Source organism: Oncorhynchus gorbuscha, linkage group LG06, assembly GCF_021184085.1.
Source record: "Oncorhynchus gorbuscha isolate QuinsamMale2020 ecotype Even-year linkage group LG06, OgorEven_v1.0, whole genome shotgun sequence".
Lineage (NCBI taxonomy): Eukaryota > Metazoa > Chordata > Actinopteri > Salmoniformes > Salmonidae > Oncorhynchus > Oncorhynchus gorbuscha.
The window spans coordinates 107,085,437-107,108,453 of NC_060178.1; the positions used below are offsets into that span (position 1 = coordinate 107,085,437).

The window sequence follows — 23,017 nt, forward strand, 5'->3', positions numbered from 1 at the left end:
TACTGACCTGACTGTCCTGACACTGACCTGACTGTCCTGACACTGACCTAACTGTCCTGACCTGACTGTCCTGACACTGACCTGACTGTCCTGACACTGACCTGACTGTCCTGACACAGACCTGACTGTCCTGACACTGACCTGACTGTCCTGACACTGACCTGACTGTCCTGACACTGACACTGACCTGACTGTCCTGACACTGACCTGACTGTCCTGACACTGTCCTGAATCTGACCTGACTGTCCTGACACTGACCTGACTGTCCTGACACAGACCTGACTGTCCTGACACTGACCTGACTGTCCTGACACTGACCTGACTGTCCTGACACTGACAGACTGACCCGACTGTCCTGACACTGACCTGACTGTCCTGACACTGACCCTGACTGTCCTGAATCTGACCTGACCTGACTGTCCTGACACTGACCTGACTGTCCTGGTCCTGACACTGACCTGACTGTCCTGACACTGACCTGACCTGACTGTCCTGACACTGACCTGACTGTCCTGACACTGACCTGACCTGACTGTCCTGACACTGACCTGACTGTCCTGACACTGACACAGACCCTGACTGTCCTGACACAGACCTGACTGTCACACTGACCTGACTGTCCTGACACTGACCTGACTGTCCTGACACTGACACTGACCTGACTGTCCTGACACTGACACTGACCTGACTGTCCTGACACTGACCTGACTGTCCTGACACTGACCTGACTGTCCTGAATCTGACCTGACTGTCCTGTCACTGACACAGACCTGACTGTCCTGACACTGACCTGACTGTCCTGAATCTGACCTGACTGTCCTGTCACACTGACCCTGACACTGACCTGACTGTCCTGAATCTGACCTGACTGTCCTGACACTGACCTGACTGTCCTGAATCTGACCTGACTGTCCTGACACTGACCTGACTGTCCTGAATCTGACCCTGACTGTCCTGAATCTGACCTGACTTCTCCTGACACTGACCTGACTGCCCTGACACCGACCTGACTGTGCTGAATCTGACCTGACTTTCCTGTCACTGACAGACCTGACTGTCCTGACACTGACCTGACTGTCCTGACACTGACACTGACCTGACTGTCCTGACACTGACCTGACTGTCCTGACACTGACCTGACTGTCCTGAATCTGACCTGACTGTCCTGACACTGACCTGACTGTCCTGAATCTGACCTGACCTGACTGTCCTGACACTGACCTGACTGTCCTGACACTGACACTGACCTGACTGTCCTGACACTGACCTGACTGTCCTGAATCTGACCTGACTGTCCTGACACTGACCTGACTGTCCTGACACTGACACTGACCTGACTGTCCTGACACTTACCTGACTGTCCTGACACTGACCTGACTGTCCTGACACTGACACTGACCTGACTGTCCTGACACTGACACTGACCTCACTGTCCTGAATCTGACCTGACTGTCCTGACACTGACCTGACTGTCCTGAATCTGACCTGACTGTCCTGACACTGACCTGACTGTCCTGAATCTGACCTGACCTGACTGTCCTGACACTGACCTGACTGTCCTGACACTGACCTGACTGTCCTGACACTGACCTGACTGTCCTGACACTGACCTGACTGTCCTGACTGTCCTGACCCTGACCTGACTGTCCTGACCCTGACCTGACTGTCCTGACACTGACCTGTAGCTCCACCCCTGCTCTCTGTAAGTGTTGGACAAGTCTGGGCCAAATGTCCCAAATCAGTGATGAAAAATCTGCACATTGGACACAGTTCCTTGTTAGTTGTGGCATCCCAGTCTGTTGACAGACACTACGATACCATCCTATGGTACGTGCATCAGTCCTCGAGAGATTATGACACTAAACTCTGTTTCTGTTGCTCTACTTCAGGGTAGCTCTGGAGAGGCAGGTCTTCTTGGAACAATAGGATCTGCTGGTAAAACAGTAAGTCCAATTCAAATCCAAGTTGATTTAAAATGCATTTCAAGTTGTCCATCCAGTAACGACCTGTTCACTGTGATGTCTCTGTGTAGGGAGAGCAAGGCAAAGCAGGAGGTCTAGGACCCGTTGGACCCATTGGTGGACCGGTGAGTATCCTGTCATTTATTATATTTCCCAGCAGGCAAAGCTGTTTTTATGACGCCATCACAACCAGATTACAACTGGTAGTAATTGGGTTATAATGATGTCGGTGATGTCAATGCAACCAGTTTTGCCATTTTAATGTCCTTTATCGTGCATTAATGTGTAATAAAACAAACCTCTTCTTCTCTCTTGTAATTCCCTTTGACACCTCTCTAGGGAGACATCGGAGTACAAGGACCAGCCGGCCCACCGGGCAAACCAGGGGCCAGGGTGAGTTATTGTTGTTGTCTGGTTGCTGTGTGATGCTGTGTGTCTTCGTGTCAGGTATAATATAAGGATTAACGAAAGGAAACATACTTTGTAACAACGACTCAATGATGACAAAGTTAGGCTGGAACACCAAGATGAGATGAGATGAGATGTGATGAGAGAGAGGGAGAGAGAGGGAGAGAGAGAGAGAGAGAGAGAGAGAGAGAGAGAGAGAGAGAGAGAGAGAGAGAGAGAGAGAGAGAGAGAGAGAGAGTGAGAGAGAGAGAGAGGTGAGAGGAGAGAGAGAGAGAGGAGAGAGAGAGAGAGAGAGAGAGAGAGAGAGAGAGAGAGAGAGAGAGAGAGAGAGAGAGAGGGAGAGAGAGGGAGAGAGAGAGGGAGAGAGAGGGAGAGAGAGGGAGAGGAGGGAGGGGAGGGAGAGAGGAGAGAGAGAGAGAGAGAGAGAGAGAGAGAGAGAGAGAGAGAGAGAGAGAGAGAGAGAGAGAGAGGGAGAGAGGGAGGGAGAGAGAGAGGGAGAGGGAGAGGGAGAGAGAGAGAGAGAAGAGAGGGAGAGAGAGAGAAGAGAGAGAGAGGGAGAGAGAGAGAGGGAGAGGGAGAGAGGGAGAGAGGGAGAGAGAGAGAAGAGAGAGAGAGGGAGAGAGAGGGAGAGGGAGAGTGGGGACCTGGCTGTGGTTACAGAGAGTGGGGACCTGGCTGTGGTTACAGAGAGTGGACCTGGCTGTGGTTACAGAGAGTGGAGACCTGGCTGTGGTTACAGAGAGTGGAGACCTGGCTGTGGTTACAGAGAGTGGACCTGGCTGTGGTTACAGAGGGTGGACCTGGCTGTGGTTACAGAGAGTGGACCTGGCTGTGGTTACAGAGAGTGGACCTGGCTGTGGTTACAGAGAGTGGACCTGGCTGTGGTTACAGAGAGTGGACCTGGCTGTGGTTACAGAGAGTGGACCTGGCTGTGGTTACAGAGAGTGGACCTGGCTGTGATTACAGAGAGTGGACCTGGCTGTGGTTACAGAGAGGGACCTGGCTGTGTGGTTACAGAGAGTGGAGACCTGGCTGTGGTTACAGAGAGTGGACCTGGCTGTGGTTACAGAGAGTGGACCTGGCTGTGGTTACAGAGAGTGGACCTGGCTGTGGTTACAGAGAGAGGGGACCTGGCTGTGGTTAGCAGAGTGGACCTGGCTGTGGTTACAGAGAGTGGACCTGGCTGTGGTTACAGAGTGGGGACCTGGCTGTGGTTACAGAGAGTGTTGACCTGGCTGTGGTTACAGAGAGTGGACCTGGCTGTGGTTACAGAGAGTGGACCTGGCTGTGGTTACAGAGAGTGGGGACCTGGCTGTGGTTACAGAGAGTGGGGACCTGTCTGTGGTTACAGAGAGTGGGGACCTGTCTGTGGTTACAGAGAGTGGGGACCTGTCTGTGGTTACAGAGAGTGGGGACCTGGCTGTGGTTACACAGAAATTCCCTAGAGAATAGTTCTGAACGGAATCTCAGGATCTCACACAGAGGCTATTTTCACAGTAAGGAGAGAATGAGGGCCAGGGCCAGCTGGCTGAAAGAGCCTTCTGTTGCTTTGGCATTCCTCACACACACGGTCAGCAATCAAAGGTGTGCCCAGCACAGAGAAACAAAGAGACACACACACACACACACATAAGCATACAAAATAAAAATTGCAGCCAGGTTTTTAGAAATTCCCTTTCTTCTGTGCATGTTTTGAGTCACGACCCTGATATAGCCGTCTCATGAACAGTTAATTCACCAGTGTATGTTGCCCTAATGACTGAAGATCTTGTGGTTAGTTTCTCCATACTCTGCTGTCTTATCTGAGGTTTCCACTACTTTCTGCTGTCGTGTTCTGTAGGTTTAGATATTTACATACAGTATTCCATTCAGCAGAGGCTTGTAATCCTACAGTCATGCGTACATACATGTTACATATGGTCTGTCCCAGGAATCTAACCCACAATCCTTGCACCGCAAGCACCTTGCTCTAAGGACATACAGTAGTGTGGTGTTGACTCTGACCTCCTTGTTGACGCTCTTCCTTTGTTTTGTAGGGACCTAAAGGAGATCTTGGTCTTCCTGGTGTTCCCGGACCCCAGGCCTCCCCGGAGGAAGGGAGAGAGGGTAAGATAAGAGGACGTTCTATTCTGACTGGTATCTATCCCTCTGTAGAGACCTGCCGTCTGGTGGGGAAACAATCACTGATATTATACAACTAAACATACTACTGATATTATACAACTAAACATACTACTGATATATACAACTAAACATACTACTGATATTATAAAACTAAACTACTGATATTATACTGTATAAATCTACTGTATAACTTTACATAGTAGTATAACTAGTGTTGTTGTCTAACTGTATACATCTACTGTATAACTTTACATAGTAGTATAACTAGTGTTGTTGTCTAACTGTGTAAATCTACTGTATAACGTTACATAGTAGTATAACTAGTGTTGTTATCTAACTGTATAAATCTACTGTATAACTTTACATAGTAGTATAACTAGTGTTGTTGTCTAACTGTATAAATCTACTGTATAACTTTACATAGTAGTATAACTAGTGTTGTTGTCTAACTGTATAAATCTACTGTATAACTTTACATAGTAGTATAACTAGTGTTGTTGTCTAACTGTATAAATCTACTGTATAACTTTACATAGTAGTATAACTAGTGTTGTTGTCTAACTGTATAAATCTACTGTATAACTTTACATAGTAGTATAACTAGTGTTGTTGTCTAACTGTATAAATCTACTGTATAACTTTACATAGTAGTATAACTAGTGTTGTTATCTAACTGTATAAATCTACTGTATAACGTTACATAGTAGTATAACTAGTGTTGTTGTCTAACTGTATAAATCTACTGTATGACTTTACATAGTAGTATAACTAGTGTTGTTGTCTAACTTTATAAATCTACTGTATAACTTTACATAGTAGTATAACTAGTGTTGTTGTCTAACTGTATAAATCTACTGTATAACTTTACATAGTAGTATAACTAGTGTTGTTATCTAACTGTATAAATCTACTGTATAACGTTACATAGTAGTATAACTAGTGTTGTTGTCTAACTGTATAAATCTACTGTATAACGTTACATAGTAGTATAATTGTTTAACTGTACTGTAGTTGAAAGATTTTCAATAGTGAACTGGTTTCTCCTCCACTTCAGGGAGAAGCTGGCGATGGAGGACCTAAAGGGGAGCAGGTAAGAAATCCATCTTAAAAATGTCTGTTTATCTCTCACAACAATATCTGGCTGCATCTTAAAGTCAATGTGATACTCCAGCAGCAGAGTGTGGATGGGCCCTTTCCAGTGTCAGGTTTTACTAGTCGTATGTTCAGGATACACATGGTAGACACTGTCTGACCAAAGGCTTACTGGCAGGTTCCTTCTGGACAACGCAACAACAATAAGAAATAAGAAAAGATCAGAAAACAACATAAAACAAATGGTTTAGTAGATTTATAGTCCAACATAGTAGAATAACAATGTAAGTCCAACAATGTATAGTCCAACATAGTAGAATAACAATGTATAGTCCAACATAGTCCAACATAGTAGAATAACAATGTATAGTCCAACATAGTAGAATAACAATGTATAGTCCAACATAGTAGAATAACAATGTATAGTCCAACATAGTAGAATAACAATGTATAGTCCAACATAGTAGAATAACAATGTATAGTCCAACATAGTAGAATAACAATGTATAGTCCAACATAGTAGAATAACAATGTGTAGTCCAACATAGTAGAATAACAATGTATAGTCCAACATAGTAGAATAAGTCAACATGTAGAATAACAATGTCCAACATAGTAGAATAACAATGTGTAGTCCAACATAGTAGAATAACAATGTGTAGTCCAACATAGTAGAATAACAATGTATAGTCCAACATAGTAGAATAACAATGTATAGTCCAACATAGTAACAATGAATAACATAAATGTATAGTCCAACATAGTGGAATAATGTATAGTCCAACATAGTAGAATAACAATGTATAGTCCAACATAGTAGAATAACAATGTATAGTCCAACATAGTAGAATAACAATGTATAGTCCAGCAATATAGTGTAGAATAACAATGTATAGTCCAACATAGTAGAATAACAATGTATAGTCCAACATAGTAGAATAACAATGTATAGTCCAACATAGTAGAATAACAATGTATAGTCCAACATAGTAGAATAACAATAGAATATAGTCCAACATAGTAGAATAACAATGAATAACAATGTATAGTCCAACATAGTAGAATAACAATGTATAGTCCAACATAGTAGAATAACAATGTATAGTCCAACATAGTAGAATAACAATGTATAGTCCAACATAGTAGAATAACAATGTATAGTCCAACATAGTAGAATAACAATTTATAGTCCAACATAGTAGAATAACAATGTATAGTCCAACATAGTAGAATAACAATGTATAGTCCAACATAGTAGAATAACAATTTATAGTCCAACATAGTAGAATAACAATGTATAGTCCAACATAGTAGAATAACAATGTATAGTCCAACATAGTAGAATAACAATTTATAGTCCAACATAGTAGTAACAATGTAATAACAATTTATAGTCCAACATAGTAGAATAACAATGTATAGTCCAACATAGTGGACTAACAATGTATAGTCCAACATAGTAGAATAACAATGTATAGTCCAACATAGTAGAATAACAATGTATAGTCCAACATAGTAGAATAACAATTTATAGTCCAACATAGTAGAATAACAATTTATAGTCCAATATTTACACATGTTTTGGTGGGCAAGTGGTTAAATTGTGCTGTATTTAGCAATCATAATAAGAATCTGGTAGCAGCTGTTGAGATGTGTGAGTAGCATGAATGTATATATGTGTGTGTGTGTGTGTGTGTGTGTGTGTGTGTGTGTGTGTGTGTGTGTGTGTGTGTGTGTGTGTGTGTGTGTGTGTGTGTGTGTGTGTGTGTGTGTGTGTGTGTGTGTGTGTGTGTGTGTGTGTGTGTGTGTGTGTGTGTGTGTGTGTGTGTGTGTGTTTGTGTAACTTACCCTTGGCATTTGTTATATCCAGAAGAGTGATTTTACCCCAAAATAATTTATATTGGTGTGTGTGTGTGTGTGTGTAGGGGGACAAGGTTCTGAGGGAACCTCTGGAGACAAAGGAGATGTTGTAAGTTATCACTCCAGCAAGGATTCATTGCATCCAACCCAACCTCACATTGGAGCCTTTTAAACAACCCGTTTTAACTCCACCTGAACTAATCCTCTGTGTTTCTCTCATTTGTATAATAGGGTGACCAAGGAGAAGCTGGACCCAAAGGAGTGGTGAGTTCTGTACTCTTCTAGAAACAGTTCCATGTCTCCAACCAGGAATATAACATTGAGACAGTTTATCTGCACCCATAGAGTGTTAGTAGTAGTGCTAAGTGGTTAACCAACATTTAGGGGGGGTTTTCAACGTTTAAAAAAAACTAATTGACTGATGTTGTTTAAATTATTTGAATTCTATTTCGTTCGAGCTCCATGTGCAGTTTCTGTAGAGATAAATCAGAGCCTGAAGTGTATTTGGAAACAGGCTCAGCTAATGAATGAAGCCTGAAGTGTATTTGGTAACAGGCTCAGCTAATGAATGAAGCCTGAAGTGTATTTGGTAACAGGCTCAGCTAATGAATGAAGCCTGAAGTGTATTTGGTAACAGGCCCAGCTAATGAATGAAGCCTGAAGTGTATTTGGAAACAGGCTCAGCTAATGAATGAAGCCTGAATTGTATTTGGTAACAGGCCCAGCTAATGAATGAAGCCTGAAGTGTATTTAGTAACAGGCTCAGCTAATGAATGAAGCCTGAAGTGTATTTGGAAACAGGCTCAGCTAATGAATGAAGCCTGAAGTGTATTTGGAAACAGGCTCAGCTAATGAATGAAGCCTGAAGTGTATTTGGAAACAGGCTCAGCTAATGAATGAAGCCTGAAGTGTATTTGGAAACAGGCCCAGCTAATGAATGAAGCCTGAAGTGTATTTGGAAACAGGCTCAGCTAATGAATGGAGCCTGAAGTGTATTTGGAAACAGGCCCAGCTAATGAATGAAGCCTGAAGTGTATTTGGTAACAGGCTCAGCTAATGAATGAAGCCTGAAGTGTATTTGGAAACAGGCCCAGCTAATGAATGGAGCCTGAAGTGTATTTGGAAACAGGCCCAGCTAATCAATGAAGCCTGAAGTGTATTTGGTAACAGGCTCAGCTAATGAATGGAGCCTGAAGTGAAAACAGGCCCAGCTAATGAATGAAGCCTGAAGTGTATTTGGTAACAGGCTCAGCTAATGAATGAAGCCTGAAGTGTATTTGGAAACAGGCTCAGCTAATGAATGAAGCCTGAAGTGTATTTGGAAACAGGCCCAGCTAATGAATGAAGCCTGAAGTGTATTTGGAAACAGGCTCAGCTAATGAATGATGCCTGAAGTGTATTTGGAAACAGGCCCAGCTAATGAATGGAGCCTGAAGTGTATTTGGAAACAGGCCCAGCTAATCAATGAAGCCTGAATGATTTGGTAACAGGCTCAGCTAATGAATGGAGCCTGAAGTGTATTTGGAAACAGGCCCAGCTAATGAATGAAGCCTGAAGTGTATTTGGTAACAGGCTCAGCTAATGAATGAAGCCTGAAGTGTATTTGGAAACAGGCTCAGCTAATGAATGAAGCCTGAAGTGTATTTGGAAACAGGCCCAGCTAATGAATGAAGCCTGAAGTGTATTTGGAAACAGGCTCAGCTAATGAATGAAGCCTGAAGTGTATTTGGAAACAGGCTCAGCTAATGAATGAAGCCTGAAGTGTATTTGGAAACAGGCTCAGCTAATGAATGAAGCCTGAAGTGTATTTGGTAACAGGCTCAGCTAATGAATGTAGCTTGAAGTGTATTTGGAAACAGGCTCAGCTAATGAATGATGCCTGAAGTGTATTTGAAACAGGCTCAGCTAATGAATGTAGCTTGAAGTGTATTTGGAAACAGGCTCAGCTAATGAATGATGCCTGAAGTGTATTTGGAAACAGGCTCAGCTAATGAATGAAGCCTGAAGTGTATTTGGAAACAGGCTCAGCTAATGAATGAAGCCTGAAGTGTATTTGGAAACAGGCTCAGCTAATGAATGAAGCCTGAAGTGTATTTGGAAACAGGCTCAGCTAATGAATGAAGCCTGAAGTGTATTTGGTAACAGGCTCAGTTAATGAATGAAGCCTGAAGTGTATTTGGAAACAGGCTCAGCTAATGAATGAAGCCTGAAGTGTATTTGGAAACAGGCTCAGCTAATGAATGAAGCCTGAAGTGTATTTGGAAACAGGCTCAGCTAATGAATGATGCCTGAAGTGTATTTGGAAACAGGCTCAGCTAATGAATGTAGCTTGAAGTGTATTTGGAAACAGGCTCAGCTAATGAATGAAGCCTGAAGTGTATTTGGAAACAGGCTCAGCTAATGAATGAAGCCTGAAGTGTATTTGGAAACAGGCTCAGCTAATGAATGAAGCCTGAAGTGTATTTGAAACAGGCTCAGCTAATGAATGAAGCTGGAGTGTATTTGGAAACAGGCTCAGCTAATGAATGTAGCTTGAAGTGTATTTGGAAACAGGCTCAGCTAATGAATGATGCCTGAAGTGTATTTGGAAACAGGCCCAGCTAATGAATGTAGCTTGAAGTGTATTTGGAAACAGGCTCAGCTAATGAATGATGCCTGAAGTGTATTTGAAACAGGCTCAGCTAATGAATGAAGCCTGAAGTGTATTTGGAAACAGGCTCAGCTAATGAATGAAGCCTGAAGTGTATTTGGAAACAGGCTCAGCTAATGAATGAAGCCTGAAGTGTATTTGGAAACAGGCTCAGCTAATGAATGAAGCCTGAAGTGTATTTGGTAACAGGCTCAGTTAATGAATGAAGCCTGAAGTGTATTTGGAAACAGGCTCAGCTAATGAATGAAGCCTGAAGTGTATTTGGAAACAGGCTCAGCTAATGAATGAAGCCTGAAGTGTATTTGGAAACAGGCTCAGCTAATGCAAGTTTTGAGCAGAGTAAGACAGCTAAGGAGGTCGGGCCACAGGACGAGATCTCCAAGGTCATCCATTTCATGCCTGTAACATCAGGGGTTTCTGTCATCCAAAACGAGACGACATCTCCGCAATACAATCTTCCGGGTTTTTCTTGTTCCAGATAAAAACAGATGTTAGTTTATTCCATGGCTGGCTCCCCAGCACCCCGGAACTCAGAAGTCTTCATTGAGCTCAATACCACCCATGTAATGTTGTTCTGATCCAGTTATCCCCTCTCTGTCTCCAGGTTGGAAACCCAGGAGAGCCTGGTAACAGAGGGCCAGAGGGTAGCAGAGGGCAGCCTGGCATCGAGGCCCAGCTGGTACTTCTGGACCACGTGGCATGCAGGGCAACAGGGGCGCACCAGGAATCAGGGGGTCACAGGGACCGGCGGTAGGTACCCCAAACCACCTCCACCCAAAACTTTGAAGACTATATACCTGAACTTACTTACAAACTTACTAACTTACATACTTACTTACTAATTAACTTACGTGCTTACTTATATACCTACAAACTCACTTACATAGTACTTACTTACTTACTTATGTACGTACATACCTACTTACATACTTAGTTACTAACCTACATACATGCTAACTTATTTACATTCTTACTTACTTACAAATGTACTAACTTACTGCTAGGCCTTTCCTCCTGGACCTTAGGCCATGGACAACAGTTTTCCAGTGTATCCAGCATAACACAACTAGGGCTTACATAATGCATTTCAGAAGCTAAATCTATGTTTATTAAAGCTGTTTTCTCATCATAAACCTTTTGTTATGTTATCCTTCAGGGTAAAGAACCAAGCGATCAACACATCAGACAAGTCTGCATGAGAGTTATGCAAGGTAAGAATATTGCACACTGTCATTCCTTCAGTTTCTTTAAAATCAATGTATCCCACTCTACCTTTAAGTATAAACACTCTGTAATATCCCCAACCTCATTGTTTATACTATAGACCAGGGGTATTCAACTCTGACCCTATGAGGTCCGGAGCCTGCTGCTTTTCTGTCCTACCCAATAATGAATTGTACACAGCCAGTGTCCCAGGTCTAAATCAGTCCCGGATTAGAGGGGAACAATGAAGAAATGCAGTAGAACTGGCTTCGAGGTCCAGAGTTGAGTTTGGGGGATATAGCATATCTGACTTGACAGTTTGAAGAGAGGGAAGCAGAAAAACCCATCATAAATACGCTTCAACCTTTGTTAGTTTGATGGATAACAGACTCCTGAACCCCAGAAATGCTGAAGTGGCAGCCTGTTTTTTTGTCTCTCTCCCTGGGCCCTCTTACAGTATCCCACCCCCTCCTCCCACTACCACTACTCTCCTCCTAAACTCATTACTTTTTTATACCCAATGTGCTGAAAAATGTATTTCACCTCCAGAGGACCTGCACTTTTGCTAAAAGCAGAAAAACAAAGACTGGAATTTGGAGTGTAAAATACCAAGCCAAAAGCCTTAGGAGTTTTATGTTGAACTCTTGGCACCATAAATACACATATATATTTTTCAGTTTCTTAAGGATCGTACCCTTTTTTTAAATTTTCACCTCAAATGACCCAAATCTAACTGCCTGTAGCTCAGGACCTGAAGCAAGGATATGCATATTCTTGATAACATTTGAAAATTAACACTTTGAAGTGTGTGGAAATGTGAAATTAATGTAGGAGAATATAAAACAATTAGATCTGGTAAAAGATAATATAATAAAAACAACGTGCATTTTCTATTTATTTTTGTGTTCCATCATCTTTGAAATGCAAGTGAAAGGCCATACATTAAGGTAGGATCCTAGGTGTAATTTAGATTCTGTCCACAAGATGGCAGCAGTGTGTTTGCAAAGTGTCAGACTGATCCAGAGAACAATTACCTCACTACACAATATTTTGCATCAAGTCTGCCAGGAGTTTGCCCAAATGTGCCGAATTGGTCAATTTATACATTTTCAAGTACATAACTATAGAGAACATACAAACATTCTATGGTAATAAAATATTAAAGCTTAACACTCCCAGGAATGTTATACATGATGGATCTAGATCATGATGGATCTCGAGGGCCAAGCGGGGTGGTTGTGGAGCCAGAGACATTAGTGGGGTCAAACTATAGATCCCAGTTCCTACATTTAAATATTTAAAAAATGACACTACATTTTATCTCTGGGACCCTCAGGATGACAAATCAGAGCAAGATTACTGAATGTATGTACATGATTTATACCTTCAGAGGTGAATGTATCAAATCACCAGCCGTGATAAAAGTGTTTTGTTGTTGTGCGCTATCTTCAAACAGTAGCATGGTATGTTTTGTGTGTAATAGCTACTGTAAATTGGACACTGCAGTTAGTTAACAATAATTTAAGCTTTCTGCCCTTATAAGACATGTCTTTGTCCCGGATAGTTGGCTGTTGTATACAATGTTTTCTAGTCACATTATCACATATTGAGCAACAACTGTCCTGGTTAAGGGACACCAATCCCGTAGAGTTGGATGTTTTCCGATAAGTATTTTCACTCTGCTCAATTTACCGAGGCAGACTTGAATGTGTAAGAATAAGGAGGACTACAATTTTTATAACATTTATAAAAAGGCCTTCATTAAAGTTCCATTTTCATCTCAATAACAAATCATTTCTGTGAAAACAATTGAGTACCTTATTGTGATTGTTTTAAATTGAAACGGTCAACAATAAATTTAGCAAAGAGACATTTCTCAAGCAAGAATTTTGCTAACACTGTCTGGGAGTGGTCTAAGTGGGGAGGGGAAACTGAAAACTAGCTGTTATTGGCAGAGAGGTTTGGAATTCTCTTTCTTATTGGTCTATTAACTGATTTATCACCTGGTAATGTCACCAGGCAGGCCAAAACGCCATCCCACCAAAAGAGGCAGAAATCTTAGGCGGTCTTTTCAAACAGCCCCTACACTAAAAGGGAATTATCCTAATTTTCACAATTTCACAGTATTATTCCAATATTAAAGTGTGGAAATATATATAAAACAAAGGAAATCACATTTTGGACTGCACTGGGCCTTTAATACATTTGATTGATTAATTGTTTGCTCATCATTCCCATTCCTCTTGCTCCAACAGAGCAACTAGCCCAGTTGGCTGCCAGTCTAAGGAGGCCGGAGTCTGGAGCAGCGGGCCTGCCTGGTAAGCCAGGGCCTCCTGGTCCTGCCGGACCCCCAGGGACAGTGGCTTCCCTGGGCAGGCTGGAGCAAGAGGACTGCCTGGCCTCAAAGGACCTCCAGGACTCCTAGGACTCAAAGGACCCAAAGGTGGGGAGAGGATTTTTAATGTTACTGTTATTTGAACATTTGAAAGCAAAATTCAGCTCATGTACCCAAAGGAGTTTTAGAATAACCCTTGTAATTAACATGCTGTGTGGTGCAGGTGAATTGGGCGACAGAGGAGACCGAGGTCCCACGGTGCGAGGGGCCAAGGGCCAGCCAGGACCTCCCGGTCTACCAGGTGAGTGACATCGACCTTGATCCCCATGGAGAAGTGAACCATCAGTAGCTTACTTTTTCTTTATGTTCTAATCCTAGTCTTGGTCTTGGTTGTAGATATCCTAGTCTTGGTCTTGGTTGTAGATATTCTAGTCTTGGTCTTGGAGGTTGTAGATATGCTAGTCTTGGTCTTGGTTGTAGATATCCTAGTCTTGGTCTTGGTTGTAGATATTCTAGTCTTGGTCTTGGAGGTTGTAGATATGCTAGTCTTGGTCTTGGTTGTAGATATCCTAGTCTTGGTCTTGGTTGTAGATATTCTAGTCTTGGTCTTGGAGGTTGTAGATATGCTAGTCTTGGTCTTGGAGGTTGTAGATATTCTAGTCTTGGTCTTGGAGGTTGTAGATATTCTAGTCTTGGTCTTGGAGGTTGTAGATATTCTAGTCTTGGTCTTGGTTGTAGATATTCTAGTCTTGGTCTTGGAGGTGGTAGATATTCTAGTCTTGGTCTTGGTTGTAGATATTCTAGTCTTGGTCTTGGAGGTTGTAGATATTCTAGTCTTGGTCTTGGTTGTAGATATTCTAGTCTTGGTCTTGGAGGTTGTAGATATTCTAGTCTTGGTCTTGGAGGTTGTAGATATTCTAGTCTTGGTCTTGGAGGTTGTAGATATTCTAGTCTTGGTCTTGGAGGTTGTAGATATTCTAGTCTTGGTCTTGGTTGTAGATATTCTAGTCTTGGTCTTGGTTGTAGATATTCTAGTCTTGGTCTTGGTTGTAGATGTTCTAGTCTTGGTCTTGGAGGTTGTAGATATTCTAGTCTTGGTCTTGGTTGTAGATATTCTAGTCTTGGTCTTGGTTGTAGATATTCTAGTCTTGGAGGTTGTAGATATTCTAGTCTTGGAGGTTGTAGATATTCTAGTCTTGGTCTTGGTTGTAGATATTATAGTCTTTGTAGATATTCTAGTCTTGGAGGTTGTAGATATTCTAGTCTTGCTCTTGGTTGTAGATATTCTAGTCTTGGAGGTTGTAGATATTCTAGTCTTGGAGGTTGTAGATATTCTAGTCTTGCTCTTGGTTGTAGATATTCTAGTCTTGGAGGTTGTAGATATTCTAGTCTTGGAGGTTGTAGATATTCTAGTCTTGGTCTTGGAGGTTGTAGATAGTCTAGTCTTGGTCTTGGAGGTTGTAGATATTCTAGTCTTGGTCTTGGAGGTTGTAGATATTCTAGTCTTGCTCTTGGTTGTAGATATTCTAGTCTTGGAGGTTGTAGATATTCTAGTCTTGGAGGTTGTAGATATTCTAGTCTTGGTCTTGGAGGTTGTAGATAGTCTAGTCTTGGTCTTGGAGGTTGTAGATATTCTAGTCTTGGTCTTGGAGGTTGTAGATATTCTAGTCTTGCTCTTGGTTGTAGATATTCTAGTCTTGGAGGTTGTAGATATTCTAGTCTTGGAGGTTGTAGATATTCTAGTCTTGGTCTTGGAGGTTGTAGATAGTCTAGTCTTGGTCTTGGAGGTTGTAGATATTCTAGTCTTGGTCTTGGAGGTTGTAGATATTCTAGTCTTGGTCTTGGAGGTTGTAGATATTCTAGTCTTGCTCTTGGTTGTAGATATTCTAGTATTCTAGTCTTGGAGGTTGTAGATATTCTAGTCTTGGTCTTGGAGGTTGTAGATATTCTAGTCTTGGTCTTGGAGGTTGTAGATATTCTAGTCTTGGTCTTGGAGGTTGTAGATATTCTAGTCTTGGTCTTGGAGGTTGTAGATATTCTAGTCTTGCTCTTGGTTGTAGATATTCTAGTCTTGGAGGTTGTAGATATTCTAGTCTTGGTGGTTGTAGATATTCTAGTCTTGGTCTTGGAGGTTGTAGATAGTCTAGTCTTGGTCTTGGAGGTTGTAGATATTCTAGTCTTGGTCTTGGAGGTTGTAGATATTCTAGTCTTGGTCTTGGAGGTTGTAGATATTCTAGTCTTGGTCTTGGAGGTTGTAGATATTCTAGTCTTGGTCTTGGAGGTTGTAGATATTCTAGTCTTGGTCTTGGTTGTAGATATTCTAGTCTTGGTCTTGGAGGTTGTAGATAGTCTAGTCTTGGTCTTGGAGGTGGTAGATATTCTAGTCTTGGTCTTGGTTGTAGATATTCTAGTCTTGCTCTTGGTTGTAGATATTCTAGTCTTGCTCTTGGTTGTAGATATTCTAGTCTTGCTCTTGGTTGTAGATATTCTAGTCTTGGTCTTGGAGGTTGTAGATATTCTAGTCTTGGTCTTGGTTGTAGATATTCTAGTCTTGGTCTTGGAGGTTGTAGATATTCTAGTCTTGCTCTTGGTTGTAGATATTCTAGTCTTGGTCTTGGAGATTGTAGATATTCTAGTCTTGGTCTTGGTTGTAGATATTCTAGTCTTGGTCTTGGAGGTTGTAGATATTCTAGTCTTGGTCTTGGAGGTTGTAGATATTCTAGTCTTGGTCTTGGAGGTTGTAGATATTCTAGTCTTGGTCTTGGAGGTTGTAGATATTCTAGTCTTGGTCTTGGAGGTTGTAGATATTCTAGTCTTGGTCTTGGAGGTTGTAGATATTCTAGTCTTGGTCTTGGAGGTTGTAGATATTCTAGTCTTGGTCTTGGAGGTTGTAGATATTCTAGTCTTGGTCTTGGAGGTGGTAGATATTCTAGTCTTGGTCTTGGTTGTAGATATTCTAGTCTTGGTCTTGGAGGTTGTAGATATTCTAGTCTTGGTCTTGGTTGTAGATATTCTAGTCTTGGTCTTGGAGGTTGTAGATATTCTAGTCTTGGAGGTGGTAGATATTCTAGTCTTGGTCTTGGAGGTTGTAGATATTCTAGTCTTGGTCTTGGAGGTTGTAGATATTCTAGTCTTGGTCTTGGAGGTTGTAGATATTCTAGTCTTGGAGGTTGTAGATATTCTAGTCTTGGTCTTGGAGGTTGTAGATATTCTAGTCTTGGTCTTGGAGGTTGTAGATATTGTAGTCTTGGTCTTGGAGGTTGTAGATATTCTATTCTTGGTCTTGGAGGTTGTAGATATTCTAGTCTTGCTCTTGGTTGTAGATATTCTAGTCTTGGTCTTGGAGGTTGTAGATATTCTAGTCTTGGTCTTGGTTGTAGATATTCTAGTCTTGGTCTTGGAGGTTGTAGATATTCTAGTCTTGGTCTTGGAGGTTGTAGATATTCTAGTCTTGGTCTTGGTTGTAGATATTCTAGTCTTGGTCTTGGAGGTTGTAGATATTCTAGTCTTGGTCTTGGAGGTTGTAGATGTTCTAGTCTTGGTCTTGGAGGTTGTAGATATTCTAGTCTTGGTCTTGGAGGTTGTAGATATTCTAGTCTTGGTCTTGGTTGTAGATATTCTAGTCTTGGTCTTGGAGGTTGTAGATATTCTAGTCTTGGTCTTGGAGGTTGTAGATATTCTAGTCTTGGTCTTGGAGGTTGTAGATATTCTAGTCTTGGTCTTGGAGGTTGTAGATATTCTAGTCTTGGTCTTGGAGGTTGTAGATATTCTAGTCTTGCTCTTGGTTGTAGATATTCTAGTCTTGGTCTTGGAGGTTGTAGATATTCTAGTCTTGGTCTTGGAGGTTGTAGATATTCTAGTCTTGGTCTTAGAGGTTGTAGATATTCTAGTCTTGGTCTTGGAGGTTGTAGATATTCTAGTCTTGGAGGTTGTAGATAGTCTAGTCTTGGTCTTGGAGGTTGTAGATATTCTAGTCTTGGTCTTGGAGGTTGTAGATAGTCTAGTCTTGGTCTTGGAGGTTGTAGATATTCTAGTCTTGGTCTTGGTTGTAGATATTCTAGTCTTGGAGGTTGTAGATATTCTAGTCTTGGTCTTGGAGGTTGTAGATATTCTAGTCTTGGTCTTGGAGGTTGTAGATATTCTAGTCTTGGTCTTGGAGGTTGTAGATATTCTAGTCTTGGTCTTGGAGGTTGTAGATATTCTAGTCTTGGTCTTGGTTGTAGATATTCTAGTCTTGCTCTTGGTTGTAGATATTCTAGTCTTGCTCTTGGTTGTAGATATTCTAGTCTTGCTCTTGGTTGTAGATATTCTAGTCTTGGTCTTGGAGGTTGTAGATATTCTAGTCTTGGTCTTGGTTGTAGATATTCTAGTCTTGGTCTTGGAGGTTGTAGATATTCTAGTCTTGCTCTTGGTTGTAGATATTCTAGTCTTGGTCTTGGAGGTTGTAGATATTCTAGTCTTGGTCTTGGTTGTAGATATTCTAGTCTTGGTCTTGGAGGTTGTAGATATTCTAGTCTTGGTCTTGGAGGTTGTAGATATTCTAGTCTTGGTCTTGGAGGTTGTAGATATTCTAGTCTTGGTCTTGGTTGTAGATATTCTAGTCTTGGTCTTGGAGGTTGTAGATATTCTAGTCTTGGTCTTGGAGGTTGTAGATATTCTAGTCTTGGTCTTGGAGGTTGTAGATATTCTAGTCTTGGTCTTGGAGGTTGTAGATATTCTAGTCTTGGTCTTGGAGGTTGTAGATATTCTAGTCTTGGTCTTGGAGGTTGTAGATATTCTAGTCTTGGTCTTGGAGGTTGTAGATATTCTAGTCTTGGTCTTGGAGGTTGTAGATATTCTAGTCTTGGTCTTGGAGGTTGTAGATATTCTAGTCTTGGTCTTGGAGGTTGTAGATATTCTAGTCTTGGTCTTGGAGGTGGTAGATATTCTAGTCTTGGTCTTGGTTGTAGATATTCTAGTCTTGGTCTTGGAGGTTGTAGATATTCTAGTCTTGGTCTTGGTTGTAGATATTCTAGTCTTGGTCTTGGAGGTTGTAGATATTCTAGTCTTGGAGGTGGTAGATATTCTAGTCTTGGTCTTGGAGGTTGTAGATATTCTAGTCTTGGTCTTGGAGGTTGTAGATATTCTAGTCTTGGTCTTGGAGGTTGTAGATATTCTAGTCTTGGAGGTTGTAGATATTCTAGTCTTGGTCTTGGAGGTTGTAGATATTCTAGTCTTGGTCTTGGAGGTTGTAGATATTCTAGTCTTGGTCTTGGAGGTTGTAGATATTCTATTCTTGGTCTTGGAGGTTGTAGATATTCTAGTCTTGCTCTTGGTTGTAGATATTCTAGTCTTGGTCTTGGAGGTTGTAGATATTCTAGTCTTGGTCTTGGTTGTAGATATTCTAGTCTTGGTCTTGGAGGTTGTAGATATTCTAGTCTTGGTCTTGGAGGTTGTAGATATTCTAGTCTTGGTCTTGGTTGTAGATATTCTAGTCTTGGTCTTGGAGTTTGTAGATATTCTAGTCTTGGTCTTGGAGGTTGTAGATGTTCTAGTCTTGGTCTTGGAGGTTGTAGATATTCTAGTCTTGGTCTTGGAGGTTGTAGATATTCTAGTCTTGGTCTTGGTTGTAGATATTCTAGTCTTGGTCTTGGAGGTTGTAGATATTCTAGTCTTGGTCTTGGAGGTTGTAGATATTCTAGTCTTGGTCTTGGAGGTTGTAGATATTCTAGTCTTGGTCTTGGAGGTTGTAGATATTCTAGTCTTGGTCTTGGAGGTTGTAGATATTCTAGTCTTGCTCTTGGTTGTAGATATTCTAGTCTTGGTCTTGGAGGTTGTAGATATTCTAGTCTTGGTCTTGGAGGTTGTAGATATTCTAGTCTTGGTCTTAGAGGTTGTAGATATTCTAGTCTTGGTCTTGGAGGTTGTAGATATTCTAGTCTTGGAGGTTGTAGATATTCTAGTCTTGGTCTTGGAGGTTGTAGATATTCTAGTCTTGGTCTTGGAGGTTGTAGATAGTCTAGTCTTGGTCTTGGAGGTTGTAGATATTCTAGTCTTGGTCTTGGTTGTAGATATTCTAGTCTTGGAGGTTGTAGATATTCTAGTCTTGGTCTTGGAGGTTGTAGATATTCTAGTCTTGGTCTTGGAGGTTGTAGATATTCTAGTCTTGGTCTTGGAGGTTGTAGATATTCTAGTCTTGGTCTTGGAGGTTGTAGATATTCTAGTCTTGGTCTTGGTTGTAGATATTCTAGTCTTGGTCTTGGTTGTAGATATTCTAGTCTTGGTCTTGGAGGTTGTAGATATTCTAGTCTTGGTCTTGGTTGTAGATATTCTAGTCTTGGTCTTGGTTGTAGATATTCTAGTCTTGCTCTTGGTTGTAGATATTCTAGTCTTGGTCTTGGAGGTTGTAGATATTCTAGTCTTGGTCTTGGAGGTTGTAGATATTCTAGTCTTGGTCTTGGAGGTTGTAGATATTCTAGTCTTGGTCTTGGAGGTTGTAGATATTCTAGTCTTGGTCTTGGAGGTTGTAGATATTCTAGTCTTGGTCTTGGAGGTTGTAGATATTCTAGTCTTGGTCTTGGTTGTAGATATTCTAGTCTTGGTCTTGGTTGTAGATATTCTAGTCTTGGTCTTGGTTGTAGATATTCTAGTCTTGGAGGTTGTAGATATTCTAGTCTTGGTCTTGGAGGTTGTAGATATTCTAGTCTTGCTCTTGGTTGTAGATATTCTAGTCTTGGTCTTGGAGGTTGTAGATATTCTAGTCTTGGTCTTGGAGGTCTGGTCTTGGAGGTAGATATTCTAGTCTTGGTCTTGGAGGTTGTAGATATTCTAGTCTTGGTCTTGGAGGTTGTAGATATTCTAGTCTTGGAGGTTGTGATAGTCTAGTCTTGGTCTTGGAGGTTGTAGATATTCTAGTCTTGGTCTTGGAGGTTGTAGATAGTCTAGTCTTGGTCTTGGAGGTTGTAGATATTCTAGTCTTGGTCTTGGTTGTAGATATTCTAGTCTTGGAGGTTGTAGATATTCTAGTCTTGGTCTTGGAGGTTGTAGATATTCTAGTCTTGGTCTTGGAGGTTGTAGATATTCTAGTCTTGGTCTTGGAGGTTGTAGATATTCTAGTCTTGGTCTTGGAGGTTGTAGATATTCTAGTCTTGGTCTTGGTTGTAGATATTCTAGTCTTGGAGGTTGTAGATAGTCTAGTCTTGGTCTTGGAGGTTGTAGATATTCTAGTCTTGGTCTTGGAGTTTGTAGATATTCTAGTCTTGGTCTTGGAGGTTGTAGATATTCTAGTCTTGCTCTTGGTTGTAGATATTCTAGTCTTGGTCTTGGAGGTTGTAGATATTCTAGTCTTGGTCTTGGAAGTTGTAGATATTCTAGTCTTGGTCTTGGAGGTTGTAGATATTCTAGTCTTGGTCTTGGAGGTTGTAGATATTCTAGTCTTGGTCTTGGAGGTTGTAGATATTCTAGTCTTGGTCTTGGAGGTTGTAGATATTCTAGTCTTGGTCTTGGAGGTTGTAGATATTCTAGTCTTGGTCTAGTCTTGGTCTTGGAGGTTGTAGATATTCTAGTCTTGGTCTTGGAGATATTATAGTCTTGGTCTTGGTTGTAGATATTCTAGTCTTGGTCTTGGTTGTAGATATTATAGTCTTGGTCTTGGTTGTAGATATTCTAGTCTTGGTCTTGGTTGTAGATATTCTAGTCTTGGTCTTGGAGGTTGTAGATATTCTAGTCTTGGTCTTGGAGGTTGTAGATATTCTAGTCTTGGTCTTGGAGGTTGTAGATATTCTAGTCTTGGTCTTGGTTGTAGATATTCTAGTCTTGGTCTTGGAGGTTGTAGATATTCTAGTCTTGGTCTTGGAGGTTGTAGATATTCTAGTCTTGGTCTTGGAGGTTGTAGATATTCTAGTCTTGGTCTTGGAGGTTGTAGATATTCTAGTCTTGGTCTTGGAGGTTGTAGATATTCTAGTCTTGGTCTTGGAGGTTGTAGATATGCTAGTCTTGGTCTTGGAGGTAGTATTTTCTTAATAGCACTGACTTGGCAAATGTACTTGATATGATTGTGATGTGTTGTTGTCTCACCTAGCTATCTTAATGCACTAATTGTAAGTCACTCTGGATAAGAGTGTTTGCTGAATGACTAAAATGTAAAATGTTCACATTTTCTAGAATGTTTTATTCTTGGTCTTGGCGGTATTAGATGTTCTAGTCTTGGTCTTGGCGGTATTAGATGTTCTATTCTTGGTCTTGGAGTTTCTAAATGTTCTAGTCTTGGTCTTGGAGTTTCTAAATGTTCTAGTCTTGGTCTTGGAGTTTCTAAATGTTCTAGTCTTGGTCTTGGAGTTTCTAAATGTTCTAATCTTGGTCTTGGCGGTATTAGATGTTCTAGTCTTGGTATTGGCGGAATTAGATGTTCTAGTCTTGGTCTTGAAGTTTCTAAATGTTCTATTCTTGGTCTTGGAGTTTCTAAATGTTCTATTCTTGGTCTTGGAGTTTCTAAATGTTCTAGTCTTGGTCTTGGAGTTTCTAAATGTTCTAGTCTTGGTCTTGGAGTTTCTAAATGTTCTAGTCTTGGAGGTGTAGATATTCTAGTCTTGAGGTGAGTTGAACAAGGAAAGAGTTTGCTAACATACTGTATTCCATTTGGTTTTGTGTTTGGCTGCAACCGTTCGTTATCATTAGCAAAAGGTCTGAGAACACAAGTGTCTGTTTTAGGTCTAAACTGCTTTATAAAAATAATCAAGTGGCCATGTAGACTTTACACAATATTTAGTAGGAATAGCTAAGTCATTTCAGTTTGAATATTGTGGCTAAAAAGTTGCAGTAATCCTTTTTAAAAAGTAGCTGTTTGTAATGTTTCACCATAACATTTTGGAATGTTCATTCAAGTCATTCAACTGTAATTGTTACTCTGGTAACATGTTTGCCACAAGCAGAAGCCTTATTGATCTCGCCTTTGGACTTAGAGTCTCTAGAATGTTCTACTTTTGAGTCCTTGAGGTTCTAGTCTTGAGTCTTTGAGGTTCTGTATGTTCTACTTTGGTGTAAGATGGTTTAGCTAACTCTTCTCGAACTCTAACTCTACAGGTGAGCCCGGAAAGCCTGGTTACGGCCAGGAGGGACGTGACGGCGAGAGAGGACCTCCAGGTGTTCCTGGCCAGGCTGGTGTACCTGGGCCTCCTGGTAATGCTGGCCCCAATGGCTACTGCGACCCATCGTCCTGCAACCTCAGACCGGGGGACATTGACACCAGCATCAAGGGCCCGGAGGGAACTAGAAACTAGAGCCACCACCCAGTGGAGGCTGGTGTCACTTTAAATCTGAGGACTGGATCTAATGGCTATAATGGAATGAATGGAAAAGTTTCAAACACCTTGGATTCTGTTCCATTTATTCCATTAGAGCCATCAC

At 41.3% G+C, this 23,017-nt stretch overlaps 4 long non-coding RNA genes across 4 annotated transcripts; all 4 read left to right on the forward strand.

Moving 5' to 3' along the window:
* The first annotated feature begins 1,874 nt into the window (after nt 1–1,874).
* Nucleotides 1,875–4,448, forward strand: LOC124037411. Its single transcript, XR_006839175.1, has 4 exons — nt 1,875–1,943; nt 2,033–2,086; nt 2,301–2,354; nt 4,406–4,448. It is a non-coding gene; the product is annotated as an uncharacterized LOC124037411 (long non-coding RNA).
* Nucleotides 4,449–7,509: 3,061 nt separating this feature from the next.
* LOC124037346 lies at nt 7,510–10,766 on the forward strand. The gene is made up of 3 exons (XR_006839167.1): nt 7,510–7,554; nt 7,677–7,709; nt 10,700–10,766. It is a non-coding gene; the product is annotated as an uncharacterized LOC124037346 (long non-coding RNA).
* On the forward strand, nt 10,765–13,655 carry LOC124037344. The gene is made up of 3 exons (XR_006839165.1): nt 10,765–10,845; nt 11,252–11,306; nt 13,554–13,655. It is a non-coding gene; the product is annotated as an uncharacterized LOC124037344 (long non-coding RNA).
* Nucleotides 13,652–23,017, forward strand: LOC124037345. Its single transcript, XR_006839166.1, has 3 exons — nt 13,652–13,741; nt 13,857–13,934; nt 22,694–23,017. It is a non-coding gene; the product is annotated as an uncharacterized LOC124037345 (long non-coding RNA).